Raw genomic sequence first — 19799 nt, forward strand, 5'->3', positions numbered from 1 at the left:
TGAATAGTTTCAATACTTGCCCTAAAGTTTTGGAATTTGTAAAGTTACCCCTTATGAATGCTTTAATTCCAAATTAAACCCTAGAATTTTAAAAGTTTAAAATTCAACCCTTATACTATTATTATAATTTTAATTATATAGATATGTATAAGATAAAGTCAATCTTACCGTTAGTAGGCCTCATTCACGAAGCCGGTCTATAAGGGGGTATAAGGTTACTGCCTATAAAATGGCAGTTTAATGGATGTCCACTCTCACCCACCGCTTCCTTGACTGGTGGATGGTCGTTAGCCGAACGGGTAGGATAATGACTATAATTCTCCCTTCATTAAAAGTATAATGATAAATACTAAGTAACTAAACACTTATAAATTCCCAATCTTAGTTACTTAGGAAAATGTGAAATGGTGCTAACCCATGAAATTGCACTTTGTACCTTTTTTAAGTCGTTAGTGGAGCGTGTGTGGTTAACCGGTACACTAACATGGGACTGACAATGTGTGGTGAAGGTTAACTTAAGTTTATCATATATTGGTGGAGCGTGTGTGGTTAACCGGCACATCAATTTGGTGATAAAGTTGAGGGTACCAAGTCAATTTGCATGGTTATTCACACCTTGTTTGTGATCCTCGGCATCCCAGTCACAAACTTGAGAGTGCACAATCGGGATTCAAACATGCCATTGAAAGTTCAATGTATCTCAAAAGATCTAGGAGTTTCAAATCCAATTAAAACTTAATTATATTTCGTTTTCATGGTGGAAATTGGTAAATCGTCATTTACCTACCTTCAACTATTTTATAGCTTGGATTACGACATCCCTCTTCGGTTATAAATAGGTTGTTGGATCCTAGACTTAATATTTCATATTGGGTGTTATATTAAGGACTTTAAATCAACTAAACTTGAATTTCTCCAATTATAGATGTCTAGTTAAGACAACTATGGTCTTCCCAAATCTTTAGGGACAAGCTTTCCTATTGAAGATGATATCCCACATGGCAATCAAGGTGAAAGATTAATCCCTTTGTTGTGCATTAATGGGACTGGAAATCATGCTTCACTTCCTCCACCTCCTCCAATAATTCTCCCTATCCTACAAGTTTCAAGACTTGAAAAGTTCTAAGTCACTTAATCCCTATTGGCAAGCAAAGACTATATGTGCTTACATCTTGGAGGTTAAGTCACATATTGGCAAGCCGGGAGAGTCGGATGTCGAAGTCTCGAGGTAGCTGGTTGTTGACTTGGTTCTTCATTCACTCCCTGATGACAGATCACGACATGACCCTTAGTGATCTTACCTATTTTCTTGATGCTGCTAAATCAGCAATGATTTGGAGCACTAGTAAAGCAAATTAGATTGGAAGATCTACTTCCCAAACCTAGTTGGACATTGACAATGGTGACATTGGAAGTCCAGAAAATCTTTCTCTTCCCAATGGAAAGGGATTGGCCATGGTCAAGACATTTGACTGATGGTAAAGAGAAAGGCTAAGTCTGAGACAATCAAGTGTACCATTTCCAAAGAGTCCATATGTTTCTTTTGCCAAAAGAAGGGGCATTGGTTGCGAAGCTGCCGAATCTACCTGAAAGTTCATAAGGATGGTAAAAGTAAAAAAAGGTTTGACTTTGCTTCAGGTTAAAGTCCATTATCTAACTCTATGAAGTCTATTTTGGAGATTCTTAATACATGATGTAATGTAATTACATTTTGATGTTTTGGAAGAATCAAAGGAAGCTTAAAGAAAGAGTGTGTTGATTCTGATTACGAAGATGGATTTCGATCGCATGGTTCGATGATCAGAATTTTCAGCTGCTGCTTAAGAGTTATGATATGTTGCTTAGGAATAGATAACAACATGTTTTTCATATGTATTTGGATTGCAAGGATAAGATTTTTCTGCAAAGTTTAAAAATAAAAGAAAATTATGATTTATTTATTTTAATTATCCTTACAATGGCATTTGTGAAAACTTGTTGTTTATATGTTTCCATTGACAAGCATTACTGGAAAATGGATTTTATTCTTTCATTTGTGGTAGTGTCATAATTTACCAAATAAGGAAAGATTCTCATCACCCAAGTTTCAGTTGAATAGAAACTTGGAATCCTGCAAGGTGTATTGTATGATGAGTGAGAATTTTCATTTTTAGGAAATTAAGACTAATTCCTTGTTCACATGTATGTGTGAGTCGAGTGAAGGACTAAAGGATCGGGTGCACTAGGCTGTGCGTTGATCAGGTCCACCACAAAGAATGATAAGATTATTCGTCATGATTTATTAAAGTTTAGTAAATATGGTTATACTTACAAGTTTAAGTGTAATTCTGAAACATTGGAAAATTTTCAATGTATGGCAGGACGGATAAGAAGAATCAAATAAGGCATAAAGATAAAAGTTTCTCCAATCTGAAGAGATGGGAGAGTACTTGAGTATCTTTTTTTATGATTATCTTAGTGATTATGAAACCATATCACAATTGATCCTCTAAGGACTCCTTAGTGCATTTGTTTGACTAAGGAGAGGAATCATGAATTGTTCAAATGGTTAAACCAAAAGATAAATCATACTTCGTTCCAAAATCAACTCTTAGAGTCATACTCCAAGATTGTAACTTGAGTGACATAATTTTTAGAAAGTTTATAACACTTGTCAAATGTAGAGTAAGATGTTTCCTATTCTTGTACATTTGAAGTTGGTTAGTTGTGATGTTTTGGATAAAACAGAGACCAACTAAGACCAATTATATGAAGTGTTTAGCTTGAAAAGAATCCGCACTAATTCTTGAATATTTTTTTTGTCAAGGAATGGTTCTTGACAAAGAGAATCTTATATGTCAAGAGGTCAGTGGGAGTCTTAAAAGATATTGAGACAGTTTCAAGAACTAATCAAGAGTATTGTTAATCACTAGCCCACGACTTGAGGTTTGAAACCTATCGTGTTGACATATTCTCATTTCTGTGCCTATCCCAGTTAAAGTTGACTATGCTTGTGAGTTATATGAGTTCTCAATTGTTTGCATTACAATGTGGAAGCAATGGTAGGCCCTTGAGCTGCCAAGTGGCAAGAAATTAAGATTGAACAAGTTCAGTCCATATGAGTTTGGATTTGTCACTAACCTTGTCGTGTGATTATGGTTTTGAAAAATTCACATGGATAGGAACACATGCACCATAAAAATATAAGTGTCATAAGGTTTCTTTCCGATTCATGAAAATGATGGTGAGGAAACACTTTCACTGAGTAGATTTTAAGTAGATAGCAATTGTGATATTTGCATTCTCAAAGTCATTAGTGGAGCGCGTGTGGTTAACCGACACACTGACATGGACTTGTGAGAATGGAAAAAAAGGTCTAAATATTATTATTACGGCATCCCTCTTCATAATTGTTTAGACAAAAATGTGAGCTATCTAAGGAAAGGTGTATGATTTTGATAAAGTCTTATCAAAGCAATCTTGTATCAGAAATCTGAACTTTGGAAAGAAAGTCAATAAAGTATTGATTTCTAGAAGTCCAGTTGATTTCTGAGTACATGTCAAAGCTAGTGGGAGCATAAGTGTTGTGTCAGTAAGATAATAATCATTGTGCTAGTGGGAGCATGATTATTATGGTTAGTGTTGCAAGTTAGCAATGTTAATTATAGAAAACAAAAGTTCAATTCGCTTTGAAAAGTTGTTTTGCTATAATTAAGGGAGAGGATGTATACTTCATTCCAATTCTAAAAGCTTAGATTGAGATTTTAATCAACTTTAGTCAAGGATATATATGAATGTTATGTTGGAATGGTTCAACATAAGGAGATTCTATATATGTTGCGTTCTCAAAATTCGATTATGATTATGGCATCCCTCTTCATAGTTCGAATTTTGAGAACATGGCAAATAAAAAAATTTATAGCATGAATCGGGTCCCATATGCTTCGGGTATAGGATCGATTCATGTGCTATAATATTTATCCATTCTAAATTTTTCAAATGCCCAAGGCGTTAAAAGGGAAAAAGGAATAGAACTGGATTTGACTAAAATGTTTAAACAATTGTCGAGGACAATCTGAGGTTTGCCAAAGATTGGTTGCTCATGGACAATTGGAAGTATAGAGATAGGACCATATTGACATATTCTGAAAGGAGGCAACTTGTTAGGCGTGTCAAACCCAACCAATAAAGGGGTACAAATGACTCCAAGTGCACTACTCTATTGCACTAAAAGGTAGTACAAGGCAAGTAGGTTCGATCCACAGAGACACGGGATAATTAGTCTATACCTCTTTGCGCAAGGTACTATGGTCACCAACAGTAATAAGGGGGGTTTAGAGTGCAATGACTAACACACAAATTTAAAACACGAGTAGACAAATAAACGAATGAATTAAGTTCAGATTTTGTAAGGACTCCAACTCCATGTATGACAATCCAACAATGTGAATCAAAGATGGCAAGACGTTTGTTTCATTCTATCTAAGTTGGTACTTGAAAGTGCTAACAAGCTCTAACACTTTGCATTCACCACATTAATCAATCAAAACAAGCTCTTTGATTAATCCTAACCTTATTAACCTAATCTAAACAAGCTCTTAGAAGTAGATTAAAAGATTGCATTAAGCTTATTGTGAATGTTCCCAACAACACCCAATACTCCTCACAAGCTCGGGAGCGTAAGAATGTGTGAAAAGATTTACACTAAATTCATTCATAAGAAATCAATTTAATGCTTGTTACTTAGTTCAATTCACAAAACAATTACGGATTTTTCAAAATGAATAACTTGAATGACCTAACCCCAATTCAAATGGCCAATAAGAATCATTATTAGAATAAAACATTCGATTGAAGTAAAATCAATTTCACTAGATAGAAATTAAACACAAACATCAGGTCATATGATTTGATTCACAACCAAAAAGTCAAAACATGAAATTGGAGAAGTTAGGGTTCTAGCCACACATGGCTAGAACAAGATCACAAGTCTAAAAGATGAAATTAAGTGTAATTACAACTTACAAAAACGAGAATTAATGTTTCCAAATGATTAACGGACAAACCCTTGCAAAAACCATCGAATTCTCCTCTCCAATGGTGCTCTGATATGTTGTGCCTCTGTAAAAATGACCCAATTTTCCGTAATATGAAAAATAGAAAAACTGCCAAAAGTTAGTTTTCTTGGGCCGAACACGGCCCGTGTTCAGCATAAGGCAAAAAGGGCACGGCCCGTGTTCAGCTTGGTCAACAGCTTTCATTTTTGGTCAACACGGCCCGTGTTGAACATAGAGTAAATCTGACACGGCCCGTGTTCCCCTCTGACTCCGAATCCAAGCTTGATTTTTTTCAACTTTTTCGTTCTTCGCCCGATCATCCCGAAATCTTCACCAATGCTTCCCGACACTTCCTAAAGCGCGTTCCAACCTCCGGTTTACCTGAAAAAGACATGAAAATGTGCAAATAAGGTTGTTCTAGAGACTAACATGAATATGATGAAATGCAAGAAAAAGGAAGAACAATTGTGCTAAATAGATGCATGAAATGGGACTAAAAGGAGTGCAAAAAGGTTCACAAATAGCACCTAACACAACTCTTGTTCAGAAGTGATAGTCAAAATGGGAATATGGAATTGTCTCCATAGGTGGAAGTTATTCTTTGAATTTATGTAAGATTAGAGAACTTAATGCAAGAAGGGTGTTCAAAGGAATGTACTTTGAATGTGAGACTTCGTTTCCATGGAATGGCTTTCCATTGGAATACTTTGTAATGTTTTTTTGCCAAGTCTTTGTGACTTGGGCATATAAGTTTAGAATCTAATAGATTATAGTAAATGACAATAGTTTGGTATTCTTCCATTTATAATAAGGATTGGGATTGTGAAATGATCATCATTGAAATATTGTCAATCGATCTGTTTTACAAAGTAATGATCATTAGACAAACATAGTGAGCATACTTGGAGTATGGCATAACTATTGTTTGGACAAACATAGTGTGCATGCTTGGAGCATGGCATGACTATTGTTTTTAATTCAAGTATTAAGTTGATAATTCGAAACAATATACAATGAATAATGAGTAATCAATATGGTGCTTAGATAAAAGATGTTTTTATTTACACTCAAAGAGTTTTGGGGCCATATAATATTAGTATTATTCTTGTGTTTCACTTTGCATGTTTTGACTTCCAGAATAACTAGGTCATTCTTTCTGAATGACTAAGTTATTCAAACCACCCACAGTCGATAATACGTTGGAAGTAGGTATTAAGGAAAGCCTGTCATGAAGCTGGTTTGTAGATGTCCAAGGCAGTGGACATATCAAGAGTTGTTGCAACATTCATGAGTGCTCATAAGTTCTGAGTATTGGATTAAACCCATGCTCATTTGAATCACTTCATGGATTTTATCACGAGTGATCATGAGACGATAATATCTTATATTCTTCAAACCTAGACATATGAGTTGTTGACTATGAGTTGGTTATACATTGATTGCACGAAAACGCATTGGTAACTCGATGTTATAAAATGTCCCTTTGTGTATGATTCAACAAGTAGTTAGTACAAGCATATGAGTCAAAGTTTATCCATTCCTTTTGCCCTTAAAGGGATAAAAGCGATATCTGTGGGCCCCTCGATGATTTAGTGATGACACCCTAAGTGCTTGGCCAAGCCTGGACTGATTTGATTTGTTCAATCAGTCGGTCGTCATAAATCGGAAATCGGGAATCAACAAATGGACAGAGATAATGATTATAATCCATGTCTCGGTCTATATGATATATAGAATGGAGGAATATATGATCACTTATCTAATGGACGATTCATTGATTTGTTCAGAGTTCGACATCGGCTTTTAAGGGCTACGATTGCTAGTCTGGTTATGAAGTCGTACTTGCAATAATAGTTATTAGACTTATCCAAGTGGGGGACTGTTGGATGAGTGTCTAAGTCCATAACTATAATTGGTATATACTTGACCCGACCCGGCATGATCAATTTGGGTTGCATGGCATCGGAACATTTGGGTAGACCTTTTGTGAGAAGAGGATATTTGTGACATATTAATATATTATAAGTTCTAATATATTAATATGAAATCATGTTATTTAATTAGTATTGATCAAGAATTAATTTGGAATTAATTTAGTGATCAAAAGATACTAATTAAATATATGGGGATTGATTGTGTAAATCATTCATTCTTATATATGTGGGCTTATGATCCATGATTCCTTATGTTGGGTTTAACCCATGTGGTGACCCATGGATACTCCATGGAGGCTAAAACCCATTAAGCATAAGGAATGGGTAAAGTCATGGGTTACATGGTGTAACCCTAATGTGCACACTATATAAAGAACCCATGAGCTCAAGAAATCGGCCCTAAGGATTCTATGTGAGGGCTAGCCGATTTTGAGCCTATGATATCTTCTTCTCATGGTTATTCCAAATGTTGATGGTATTGTGTGAACCATTTGAGGTATCACACTTAGGGCACTAGGCTCTTAAGCTCCATGGAATCAAGCTACAACAAAAGGTATGTCTTCTATCTAGTTTTTGTTGTCCTAGTACATATGAATGTATGCTAGTTAGGATAATACCTTGGAAATTGATATTTACATGTATAATAGAGAAAACATAGATCCAAGTTATTTAGGGTTGCATGTAAACCTTAGGATTGTTAGAATGCTCAAAACCCAACAGGGATCGCGCACATTGACTTTCAGGGAGTTTAGAGCTTGTGGAGCTCCCGACTATCATGGGGCTCGGGACCCCATTGCAAGTACCAGATAGTTGGCAGATGTCGCCAACGCGTTCCGCACCAGCAGATCTCCCGAGGGGGACAAGGTCAGATTAACATCCTGTCTTCTGAAGGACAGGGCACGAGATTGGTGGGAGGAGTTCGGGAGAGCCATTGGAGATGACACTGTGTTGGATGCGATGACCTGGAGTGATTTCACGACCAGGTTCAGGGCCGAGTTTGCACCTGTCATTGAGGTGCAGCAGCTTTCTAGGGAGTTTCAGGACCTCCAGAAGACGACAGAGATTTTGACGGAGATTACCGCCAAGTTTAGGGAGAGGTCCCTTCTCGTTCCGCAGTATGTGGTGGACAAGGAGATGAAGAAGGCCCGATATCATGAGATGTTGCGGAGTGATATCCGCCAGTTTGTGAGCCGCTCCAGCTGCAAGACGCTGGAGGAAATGATTGCGAGGGCTCGTGAAAGGGAGATTGATCTAGAGATGGAGAGGATGAGGAAGCCAGAGGTGGCGTCTGGCACAACGGGTTCGGGCAAGAAGCCCAAGGTTTCTGATTACAGGTCTAGGGGACATCAGAGCCACAATCGGTGTGGCAAGTGTGGCAGGTTGCACGATGGGGTGTGCAAGGCAGGGAGTTCTGGCTGCTTCAAGTGCGGTCGGACTGGGCATATGAGTAGAGATTGTACAGCTACTACCACTACCATCACAACAGCATCTGATCTGATTTGTTTCCATTGCAATAAGAGGGGACACAAGAAGTCCCAGTGTCCGAGTTTAGCATCAGCAGGACAGGTGGTGGTACCCGCTCCAACCACACTGAGGATTACAGACGGTCAACAGGGTCGTGCTGAGGCGCTAGTGGCGAAGACAAGAGCCTTCCAGTTGACAGCAGACGAGGCACGAGCGACTCCTGATGTGGTTGCTGGTATGGATTTTTTCTCCATATTCTCTTTTTTTTACTTTTAATTATTACTCATGTTTATGTGTTGTTTATAGGGTCGTTCCTAGTGAACGACATTTCAGCTATGGTATTGTTTGATTTGGGGGCTAGCCGATCGTTTGTGTCGCTTGCACTTAGCAAGAGGTTTAGCAGAGCTCCGGGGGAGCTGGATTGCCCAATTGATGTTGAGATAGCGGATGATAGGACCGTCAGGGTCGCCAGAGTTCATAGAGGATGTACACTTCGGTTATTTGACGAGCGGTTTTCAGTGGACTTGGTTCCTATTCCCCTGCGAGGGAATAAGGTTATCGTGGGGATGGATTGGTTGAGCCCCAATGGGGCGGTTATAGATTGTGAGCAGCAGTTGGTTAGATTTCGCACTCCCAGTGGGGGAGAGTTAGTGATTCAGGGTGAGAGACCACAACGTGGACCGATTATGTGTTCAACAGCAAGAGCGAGATGCTACTTTCAGCAGGGTTGCGTAGGATATGTTGCCTACGTCATGGATATCCGGGATAAGGGTAATGTGCTAGTGGTACGAGAGTACACAGATGTATTCCTGGAGGAGTTGCCTGGGATACCTCTGGAGAGACAGGTTGAGTTCCGAATTGACCTGGTCCCTGGTGCGGCTCCGATAGCCAAGGCACCATATCGGTTGGCTCCTCCCGAGATGCATGAGTTGTCTACGCAGCTGCAAGAGCTGCTAGGAAAGGGTTTTATCAGGTCGAGCAGTTCACCATGGGGAGCCCCGATCCTGTTTGTGAAGAAGAAGGATGGGTCGCACCGTATGTGCATAGATTACCGGGAGCTGAATAAGGTAATGGTGAAGAACCGTTACCCACTCCCGAGGATAGATGACTTGTTTGACCAGCTTCAGGGAGCATCTTGGTTTTCCAAGATTGATCTATGGTCCGGATATCACCAGATGCGGGTCAGAGATGATGATGTGCAGAATACCGCTTTTAGGACCCACTATGGTCATTATGAGTTTGTGGTAATGCCATTTGGGCTCACCAATGCTCCAGTCACGTTCATGGACCTCATGAACCGCGTGTGCAGACCGATGTTGGATTGGTCTGTGATAGTATTCATTGACGACATCTTGGTTTATTCCAAGACTCAGGAGTAGCACGAGGAGCACCTGAGGGAGGTGCTAGAGACCTTGAGAAGGGAGAGACTTTTCGCAAAGTTCTCCAAGTGCGAGTTCTGGTTGCGCGACGTGTAGTTTCTGGGACACGTCGTCAACCAGAAGGGTATATTAGTCGATCCAGCCAAGATAGAGGGCGTGATGCAGTGGGAGATCCCGAAGTCTCCATCCGAGATTCGGAGCTTCCTGGGTTTGGCAGGGTATTACCAGAGATTCATCCAGGATTTCTCCAAGATAGCAGTTTCGCTTACCCGACTGACCAAGAAGTCGGTGGTGTTTCGTTGGGGTCCTGAGCAGCAGACAGCCTTTGAGACGCTCAGGCAGCAACTGTGCGAGACGCCGATTCTTACACTGCCAGAGGGAGTAAATGACTTTGTATTCTACTGTGACACTTCGATCACAGGTATGGGAGCAGTGTTGATGCAGCGGGGGCATGTGATAGCTTATGCCTCGAGACAGTTGAAGCCTCACAAGGCTAACTACCCGACACATGATTTGGAGCTGGGGGCGGTGGTGTTCGCCCTCAAGATTTGGCAGCATTACCTCTACGGGGTCCGGTGTACCATCTACACGGACCACAAGAGTTTGAGGTACCCCATGGACCAACCGAGTCTGAACATGAGGCAGTGTCGGTGGTTAGATGTGGTAAAGGATTACGACTGTGAGCTACTTTACCACCCGGGCAAGGCCAACGTAGTGGCCGACGCCCTGAGTCGCAAGGCGGTTGCGGCTCTGATTCGAGATATCTGTCTGAGGATGAGAGTGATTACTCCATTGCTGGAGAATATTAGGGACGCGCAGATGAGGGTCTGAAGGAGGAGTGCCAGAAGTGCGAGAGGATAGTGGGCCGAGTAGCTTCGTTTGATTATGATAGTCGAGGATTTTTGACCCTGCATGGGAGGGTCTGGGTACCGTACTGGGGCGGAGTACGGAAAGTGTTGATGGATGAGGCCCACAAGTCTCGGTTCTCCATCCACCCAGGGGCGGCGAAGATGTACAGAGATCTTCGCCCCGATTACTGGTGGCCCTGCATGAAGCGGGATGTAGCCTGGTATTTGGAGAGATGCCTGACCTGCAGGAAGGTCAAGGCAGAGCACCAGAGGCCTCATGACAGGATGAAGCCGTTAGACATTCTCGTGTGGAAATGGGAGGATATCACGATGGACTTCATTACTAAGCTTCCCAGGACCGCACGTGGGGTTGATTCGATATGGGTCATCGTGGATCGGTTGACCAAGAGCGCCCATTTTATACCAATCCAGGAGAGCATCTCGACCGAGAATTTGGCTGAGATTTATGTGTAAGAGGTAGTGGCACGTCATGGAGTGCCTGTCTCGGTGGTGTCAGACCGAGATGTCCGGTTTACTTCCACGTTTTGGAAGCGGTTTCACGACGAGATGGGTACTCGTCTCCATTTCAGCACCGCTTTCCACCCTCAGACGGACAGACAGAGCGAGAGGACGATTCAGACTCTCGAGTACACGCTTCGGGCATGTGTGCTAGACTTCGGTGGCAGTTGGGATACGTATCTTCCGTTAGCGGAATTTTCGTATAACAACAGCTATCACTCCAGTATAGAATGACCTCCCTTCGAGATGCTCTACGGGAGGAAGTGTAGGACCCCAATCTGTTGGGGTGAGGTCGGTCAGAGAGTCATGGGGAGTACGGAGGTAGTACTCAAGACCACAAAGCGGATTCAGCAAGTCCGGAGCACGCTCCAGACTGCTCAGAGTCGGCAAAAGAGTTACGTCGACAACCGGTGTTCGGACTTGGAGTTTCAGGTGGGCGATATGGTCCTCCTGAAAGTGTCACCTTGGAAGGGTGTTATCAGATTTCGGAAGCTGGGCAAGCTGGGCCCCCGGTTCATTGGTCCGTTTAGGGTTTTGGCTCGGGTGGATCGGGTTGCGTATCGGTTAGATCTTCCAGCGGAGCTTAGCCAGATCCACAGCACGTTCCATGTTTCTCAGTTGCGGAAGTGCTTAGTGGATGATTCAGCAGTGATACCTCTTGAGGACATACAGGTTGACGATAGCCTGAACTACATCGAGAGACCAGTGGCGATTTTAGATCGCAAGATGAAGGAGCTGAGGAACAAGAGAGTAGAGTTAGTGAAGGTGCAGTGGCAACACCGAAAAGGTTCTGAGTGGAGATGGGAGCCCGAGGAAGAGATGAGAGAGCACTACCCAGAGTTATTTTCAGGTTCAGCAGACTTCGAGGACGAAGTTTAAGACAAGTGGGGGAGAATTGTAACGCCCCGTTCTTGGTACGTATTTAATCCATTAAATGTCCATTTTGTAAAAGCTACTCAACGAGTTGGCAGCCCTAACTCGTCGAGTAGATGCCAGCTTGATCGCGGGGTTTAAGTGGTCTACTCGACGAGTCGGAGCATGGACTCGGCGAGTAGGTCCATCAGGAGGAAACCCTAATTCTCAGGGTTTGCACCCTATTTAAGCATCATTTCAGCCCCCCATCCCAACCTCCATTACCTCCATTCCCTGATCTCGAAACCCTAAGTAGCTATTGAGTGTTCTTAAGTTTTTCTTTCCATTTTTGTGTGATTTAAGCTAGGAGAAGGAAGGAAACCCTTGGTGATTCAAGAAGAGGCTGTAAATCCAGAGCTAGTGTTGCATTTCAGAACATTTGAAGGTATAAAGCTTGTACCTTGGTTTCCTTTCACTTAGATCTTCTTATAGACTTGTTATTTTCACTTTATGGGTCCTTTCCAAGATCATTCCGAGATTTGAACCTTGGGGAATGAAAGGACTTCAGATCTGGACATTTCTAAGCTCTAGAAGCTCAAAGTTGCCACCTTTATCTAGCCATGACCCCATGATATGGTGTAGGCCTTCATTTTGGCTTGAAATAAGTGTTTTAGCTTCATAACATCATGCATGAACGTAAAGTTAGCAACTTTACGTGTAATGCTAGTCTAAGCAGTCCAGATCTATGATTTAGAAGCATTGGAATCATTAGAATCAACTGTATGGTTTGAGCATGCAAGGAACTCGCCGAGTTGTTCTTCGGACTCGGCGAGTCGGGTTGATTCCCCCAATCTTTTCTAGTTGTGTATGAGACCATTGAGCTGGGATGGAGGGGGGATGACTCGGTAAGTTGAACAAGATTAGGACCAGGGAGCTAAAGGACTCGATGAGTCCAAGGAGGGACTCGACGAGTAGAGTCAAAATGTCTCGTTGATTATTGCAGACATTTCTCAACGAGTCAGTGGAAGGGCCCGACAAGTTGACTCGGTGGACCACAAGTTAGAACATTTCAGAGACTCGTCGAGCATGGAAGATGACTCGACGAGTTGAGTTGACTAGGGTTGACCTTGACTTGACTTTGACCAGAGCGTTGACTTTTATTAGGGGTAAAATGGTCACTTTACCCTAGGAAGGAGTTTCAGATATTGACCATGTATTATTGTGTTTTGATAGCCGGGGAGACACCGAGGCAGTCACACGAGGTGAGTTTCCTTCCAGTAGGAACGGGTCTACAGCCACAAAGTCGGCCCGTTTAGATGATTGTAATTCCAGACTTCGGTCCGATTCCAGGGTGGTCCCAAGAAGTAGTTATGTATGCTTGATGTCTTCGTGATTCATGCATGTTATGATATGTGTTCTATGTTCCGGACTCCGGTCCGATGTCGGGCATGCCCGATGTAGTATATGTGATATGTTATATGTTATGTTTATGTTATGTTCAGCTTATACCGGACTTCGGTCTGATGCCGGGCGGGGCCCGATGTAGTGGGCGGGGCCCAAGTTATTCCGGACTTCGGTCCGATGCCGGGCGGGGCCCAATGCAGTGGGCGGGGCCTAAGTTATTCCGAACTTCGGTCCGATGCCGGGCGGGGCCCGATGCAGTGGGCAAGGCCCAGTATGTGTTATACGTATTATTGTATGGTATGTGGTAGTTTGGGGGAGCTCACTAAGCTTCGTGCTTACAGTTTTCAGTTTTGGTTTCAGGTACTTCAGCTAGTAAAGGGAAGGGCTCGAGTTGATGGCATGGCACACACCACAGTTTTATTAGCCTGGGAGCTTACTCTGATGATTTGTTATGAGATTTTGATTTGAGACATATACTATGATGTTTTATGATACATGATTTATAATTTCACTGATGACTTTGGATGATTTATGATTTTTAATAATGGTTTGAAAACGAAATTTTTGGGTCATATTTTTGGGATGTTTCAATAGGTGTTTCGATTGGAAATGTGCGCTTCACATGGAATTCCTACTAATTACTACTTTTCCTAGATCCCATATGCTGCAAAACAAATACAGAAACAACCATCCAAAGCATAATAGTGTTTAGAAAAAAATATGGAATTCCTACTAATTACTACTTTTCCTAGATCCCATATGCTGCAAAACAAATACAGAAACAACCATCCAAATCATAATAGTGTTTAGAAAAAAATAAGTCGAGTCTGTCCAGTTTCCATGGAATGGGAACAGCTCGTTCATGTCTTGGCTGAAGAACAAATAAAAAACAAATGAGTTCCTTCAGCCAAGATCCACTCCTAAATGAAAGGATTCATCTCCCAATCAACTTTTATCATCAATTAACATCAAATACAACCCTAAATGACCACTAAATCTAGGATTCTCAAACCTACAAAGTGTTTCCTAAAAGCTCATGTGAACTAATATGCAATTATCATGAAATCTAAGATCCATATTCAATAAAATGGGAAGTAGACTAAGCATACATACCTCGGATATTGATTAGACATGAAAAATCATGAGGTAATAAAAAAATTGATGGTTCTTAATGGAGATGATAAACACATTGTGGGCAAGCACAAAAGGGTAAAAGTAAAAAATGAATTTTGACCTTCTATGGCAAAAAAGATTTTACCAGTGTCAAATCCATGACATAGCAATTATGTCGCCATGTCGTCGAGTCAGTTCCAAACGCAATAAAATGAATTTAAAATGGATTCCACTGTATAGGAACAACGTATCAACGTCGTGTCTAACAAGAATTCAAAACCTTACTTTTAAATTTTAAAACCAAATTCACTGGACCCCCCATGTTAAGAATGCAAAATGAGAAATGAGAAAGCAACTATCCTAAGCAAATGTTAAGCAAAAAGGAAAAAGAAACTAAATAAAAAGAAAAGAAAATGAAAACCAAACTTGGGTTGCCTTCTGGAAGTGCTTCTTTTGTAGGAGTTATAAGTCGAACTCCTTCACACTATATGTTTCTTTGGGTGGGAGTTTGATCTCCTTGAATCCCTTCATTTGTAGTCTCTTCCTTTTGAGTGCATCTACTATTTTTTTTTCTAAGCGTTTTTCGAATTCTCTTTATTTTTCTAGAAAAATTGCCTTCATGCTTGCTCTCGAATCCATCATTTTCTCTTGTCATCTTATCTTTCATGTTGACTATCTTCGACTCCTTCTTCTCCACATCCTCTTCCTTGATAGCTAACTGCACTTTTTCAACAATATCTTCATTCTCTATATTTGTCTCCTGAACATGATCTTGAGGGTGTGAAACGGAAAAAACTTGAAATATCATTGGAATCGAAGCTCTTGGTTTTTTATCTTTCACTTCTTCCTTCGATTTTTCTTCTTTTTCTTTCACATTATTCCAAGTCACTAGCTCTTCTTCCATCAAATTTTCCAATTTTAGAAGTTCGTTATTTTCTTCCTTTTCTTGACACACCTCTTCCAAAAAGAAAACATCATCATTAGACTCTTTATTAATTACCTCTTTCTTCACACCAAAAGTCATATCCTCATATCTAACCTGTAGTGTAAGTTTTGAATTGTGGATGTCTACCAAAGCATGAACAATACTTAGGAAAGGTCTTCCTAATATTATGGGAAAACCTTCCTTTTCTTTCATATCCAACACCATAAAGTCCACTAGAAATACAAACTTTTCCACTTTGACCAATAAATCTTTTATAATTCCATGACGGTATGTGATTGAACGATCTGCCATGTGTATAGCCATGTTAGCAGTCTTCAATTTTGGAGAATCAATCTTCTTGTAAAAAGAATAAGGCATTAGATTTATACTTGCTCCCGAATCGGCTAATGCATTTGTTCTTAATGAATTACCGAACTCACAAGGCAATGTCAAACGCCTAGGATCTTTCATCTTCCTTGGAATTCCTTTTCTCACAACAGATGAACATTATTCATTTAGCACCACGTTTGAGACTGTGACATCCCTATTCTCATGACCTTTTTAAAACTTTTAGTTTATGCTTATTTAAAACATTTGTTATTGTGTAATTAGTCCCAAAATATCCTTGGCATGATATAATATTAAAATCAAGGCATCTCAGAAGATTTTATATTTGAAAAGTCTGGGATGTCATAACTGATACAAGAAACATAAGCATAAACTGAGACTTACAAAGTCTCAATATACTAACGATCTACATCTCCTTGAATCTCTTAGCACATAATTACATTATCTATCAGTATCTTCGTATCGCTGCCTATGACACAAGGAAACTAAGTGGGTCAGGTTGGGAAACCTGGTGAGTACATAGGGTTTTCAACCCATAATATTATAGTCTTTAATGATATATTCTTCAACATTCAAATACCCCAATTACCCCATTACCATTATCCTTACTTTCTAATCCTACTATAACGAACTCGAGGGATATTACTTAAAGGACTTTTATTAGAAGACACCTAGATTTCTTAGATGATTAGGCACTGAAGTATGATAATACTTTAGGTAAGCACAGTAGTACGTTAGTACTTTTGGACAAACACGACAGACACGACAGTACTTTGGATAAGCATGACAGTACAATTGTACTTGATTAGGCACGACAAGTCATGACTTATTATATCGTACAACTCTCACTAACCTATCACATCTACTATCTTACACAGCTCTATCACGACCTCTCATTTATTATTTCACACAACCCTTTATTACCTAATCATATTAATAAGTATTATATATATATATATATATATATATATATATATATATATATATATATATATATATAGCTTAATTAACTAATAACTTTATCATGTTGCACATATATATATATATATATATATATATATATATATATATATATATATATATAACACAACAAGAGATCGCACATAGAATGTAATCAAATTTAGAATACTTGTATCTATGTGTAAGTTTGAAAGTAACTATGCACTCACTTGACTTAGGTAGGTGACTGTAGAATTCGGTTGCGCTCCACCAAACTCCTTGACTTTTCCTCTTACATGTCCTAGATACGAATGTTACTAAGTCTTAGTCTAGTATTCTTGTTGACTATTGATGGTATAGATTCCTCACTAATACCAATGTCAACATCAAGATATATCAAGTAAGGAACAACCAGGTAGGATCATATCGAAGATAGGGTTCGTTTGGTATACAGAGTATACTGTTTGGAAAACTCACTTTAAACACCTTAGTAAATCCAACCTATACATCATTCCTGTAACTAGATCAATTAATATAATGACTTCGAAATCACTGATAAATCTTAATTATAGGTGCATAATAACGACTATGACTATAATTAAAAGTTACACTTGAATAAAATAAGTGTACCTTAACTTACAGGGTATTTTGATGAAAACTGGGAATTATGCATATAGAACTCTGATTTGAGAGCTTCTACTCACCGGCTATCTGACAACGCATGGCCTCACTAACGAATCCTGGAATTTAGGGTTAAAAGGGCTAAAGATGCGAAAGGGTTTTCAGAGCGAATCGGCGTGAAGGGATAAAGAACTAGTGCAACAAACGACAATTTATATGTGAAATTTTGATGTGTGCCATGCACTTGCTCGGCCAGGGTGACATGTCATTCTCTACGTGGTGACATGTGTCAAGCATAAAGTGGAGTGTCAGTGAACGTCGCACATGCTGTTTGTGTGCACGGGTGCACGCGAGGAATTTTGTTTTCTTTAAAAATTCATATCTTTTTTTATAGGAGCTCCATTTTCAACGGGTTTTATATCCACACTTAGATATTAATGAGATATGAAACTTTCATTTAGAATCCGCTGGCTAATTTTGAATTTATTGTTAAAGTTATATTATTAACAAGCTTAGACTGTTGAAGTCCATTAAAAAATTATAACTCTCTCATTTGATATCTGTTCTCGACCGTCTATATATCGATGGTAGGTATTGGAAAGATGTTCAAATCTCATTTAGATTGTTTTTTCTAACAATCGACCGATTTCATTTACGGATTTTGGGTCGTATACTACTACACTGAAATATTAGAAAAATCATAACTTCCTCTCACGTAGTCAGATTTAGGCATTCTTTATATTCACAGAATCTTTGTCACATATACTATAACTTTGGTTAAGATTATTTATCCTAAATAATCTTCATTAAAAGTCATTTTTATCGCTTATAGCATCTTAAGCGTCTAGCCCATATTTACGGGTGTTACAATTATCCCCCCCTTAGGATGTTTACATCCCGCAATCATCAACAAAACATGGGCTTGTATAATGACTCCACACATTACCTTTCCATCCTAGGTAATAATTGTAACTCTTATCAGTTTTCAAATCGTAGACTTCTTGACTGCTAACGGTGCTCAATCTTGCATCTGTTCTTCCTTCTAATTTCGATCTTCATTCGAGACTCTTGTTCCTAAGATAAGGTCTTTACTTCGACTGTCATAACAGAACGATGGGTCATGATCTTTCTTCGTATGATGCAATGGCTAGACTCAAGTCTCTTTGATTTAGATTCCAGCATGGAATGTACCTTCCTTCATGTTCTAATGTGATATAATCACATTATAGCAGGTAGAAATTCTAGCTACAGGCTGGTTAGTCTTTAATGATGACTGTGATACTTCTATTGATCACTTCGATTCTCTTTTCTTTCGATCCGTTTAACTAAGGTCGGATGTTGCTTTGAAGTTAATTCGTAGATTAGTCAAACTTGATTTGATATGAGCACTAAGGTCGGAATCAACATTTATCTTCGTAGTCACTACCAAATCAAATGTAATGATGGAAATGAACAAAATAGCTCAACAACTTAGAGACTTAATAACCTTAGGACTTTCCCTGATCCAAGTGCGAGTCTTGTGCTTCCGATAGTATAGGTCTCTACTACCTTTCGCACCTACTCATACTAGCTCCAAGTATTGTATCATAGTTCCCTAGATTCCACTAGTACTTCTTCCATGCGTATCTTCTATAGAAATTCTGCTTCAACTTGGTTGGCAGTGGAAACACCAGACGATGGGACGACTTTAGGAATTACACCAAAGGTTTTATCATCTCGCCAATCGAAGGTGTACTTCAGACATATTCTAAAGGCAAGATACAACTTACGATATCTTCTTATATGTATTATTCACCATCGTAAGCCTCCTTATTTCCACCATTTGATAAGTCTAGCATAGTTCGAATCACTGCCTGGACTTTGTGATAGGTTTGGGTGTAGGTGCAACGACCAGTGCATGGCCCATCACATACTTAGGCTCAGCTCGTCGACTTCCGTTAATATTTCCTAGTCTGCTATGAATCTTTACCATGACGTTCTATGCACCAAAGTAGGCGTTCGGTGTAGCGAGGCGAGAATATAGATAGGGAAGGTTTAGTCGAATGGTCCTCCTTATCACTCTGAATAGTCATATGCCAGTTCTAATACCGTAATTAAACGTTTATAAAACATGAACACATAAAACTTCCTATTCTAGTTCAGCAACAAACCTTAAATCTAATAGAAGCAATAGGTAATGTAACGCATGTTATGTTACAAATCATTTAGCACATAAAAGCAAATTAGGTATCTTGTTCTTAGGTCTAGAAATCCTATAAATTTATAAGTTCGCACAAACTAATGCTCTGATACCAACTGTGACATTCCCATTTTCACAGCCTTTTTAAAACTTTAAGTTTATGCTTATTTGAAACATTTGTTATTGCGGAATTGGTCCCAAAATATCCTTGGCATGATATAATATCAAAATCATGTCA

Source organism: Lactuca virosa, chromosome 8, assembly GCF_052849685.1.
Source record: "Lactuca virosa cultivar CGN04683 chromosome 8, Lactuca_virosa_CGN04683_v6, whole genome shotgun sequence".
Classification (NCBI taxonomy): Eukaryota; Viridiplantae; Streptophyta; class Magnoliopsida; order Asterales; family Asteraceae; genus Lactuca; species Lactuca virosa.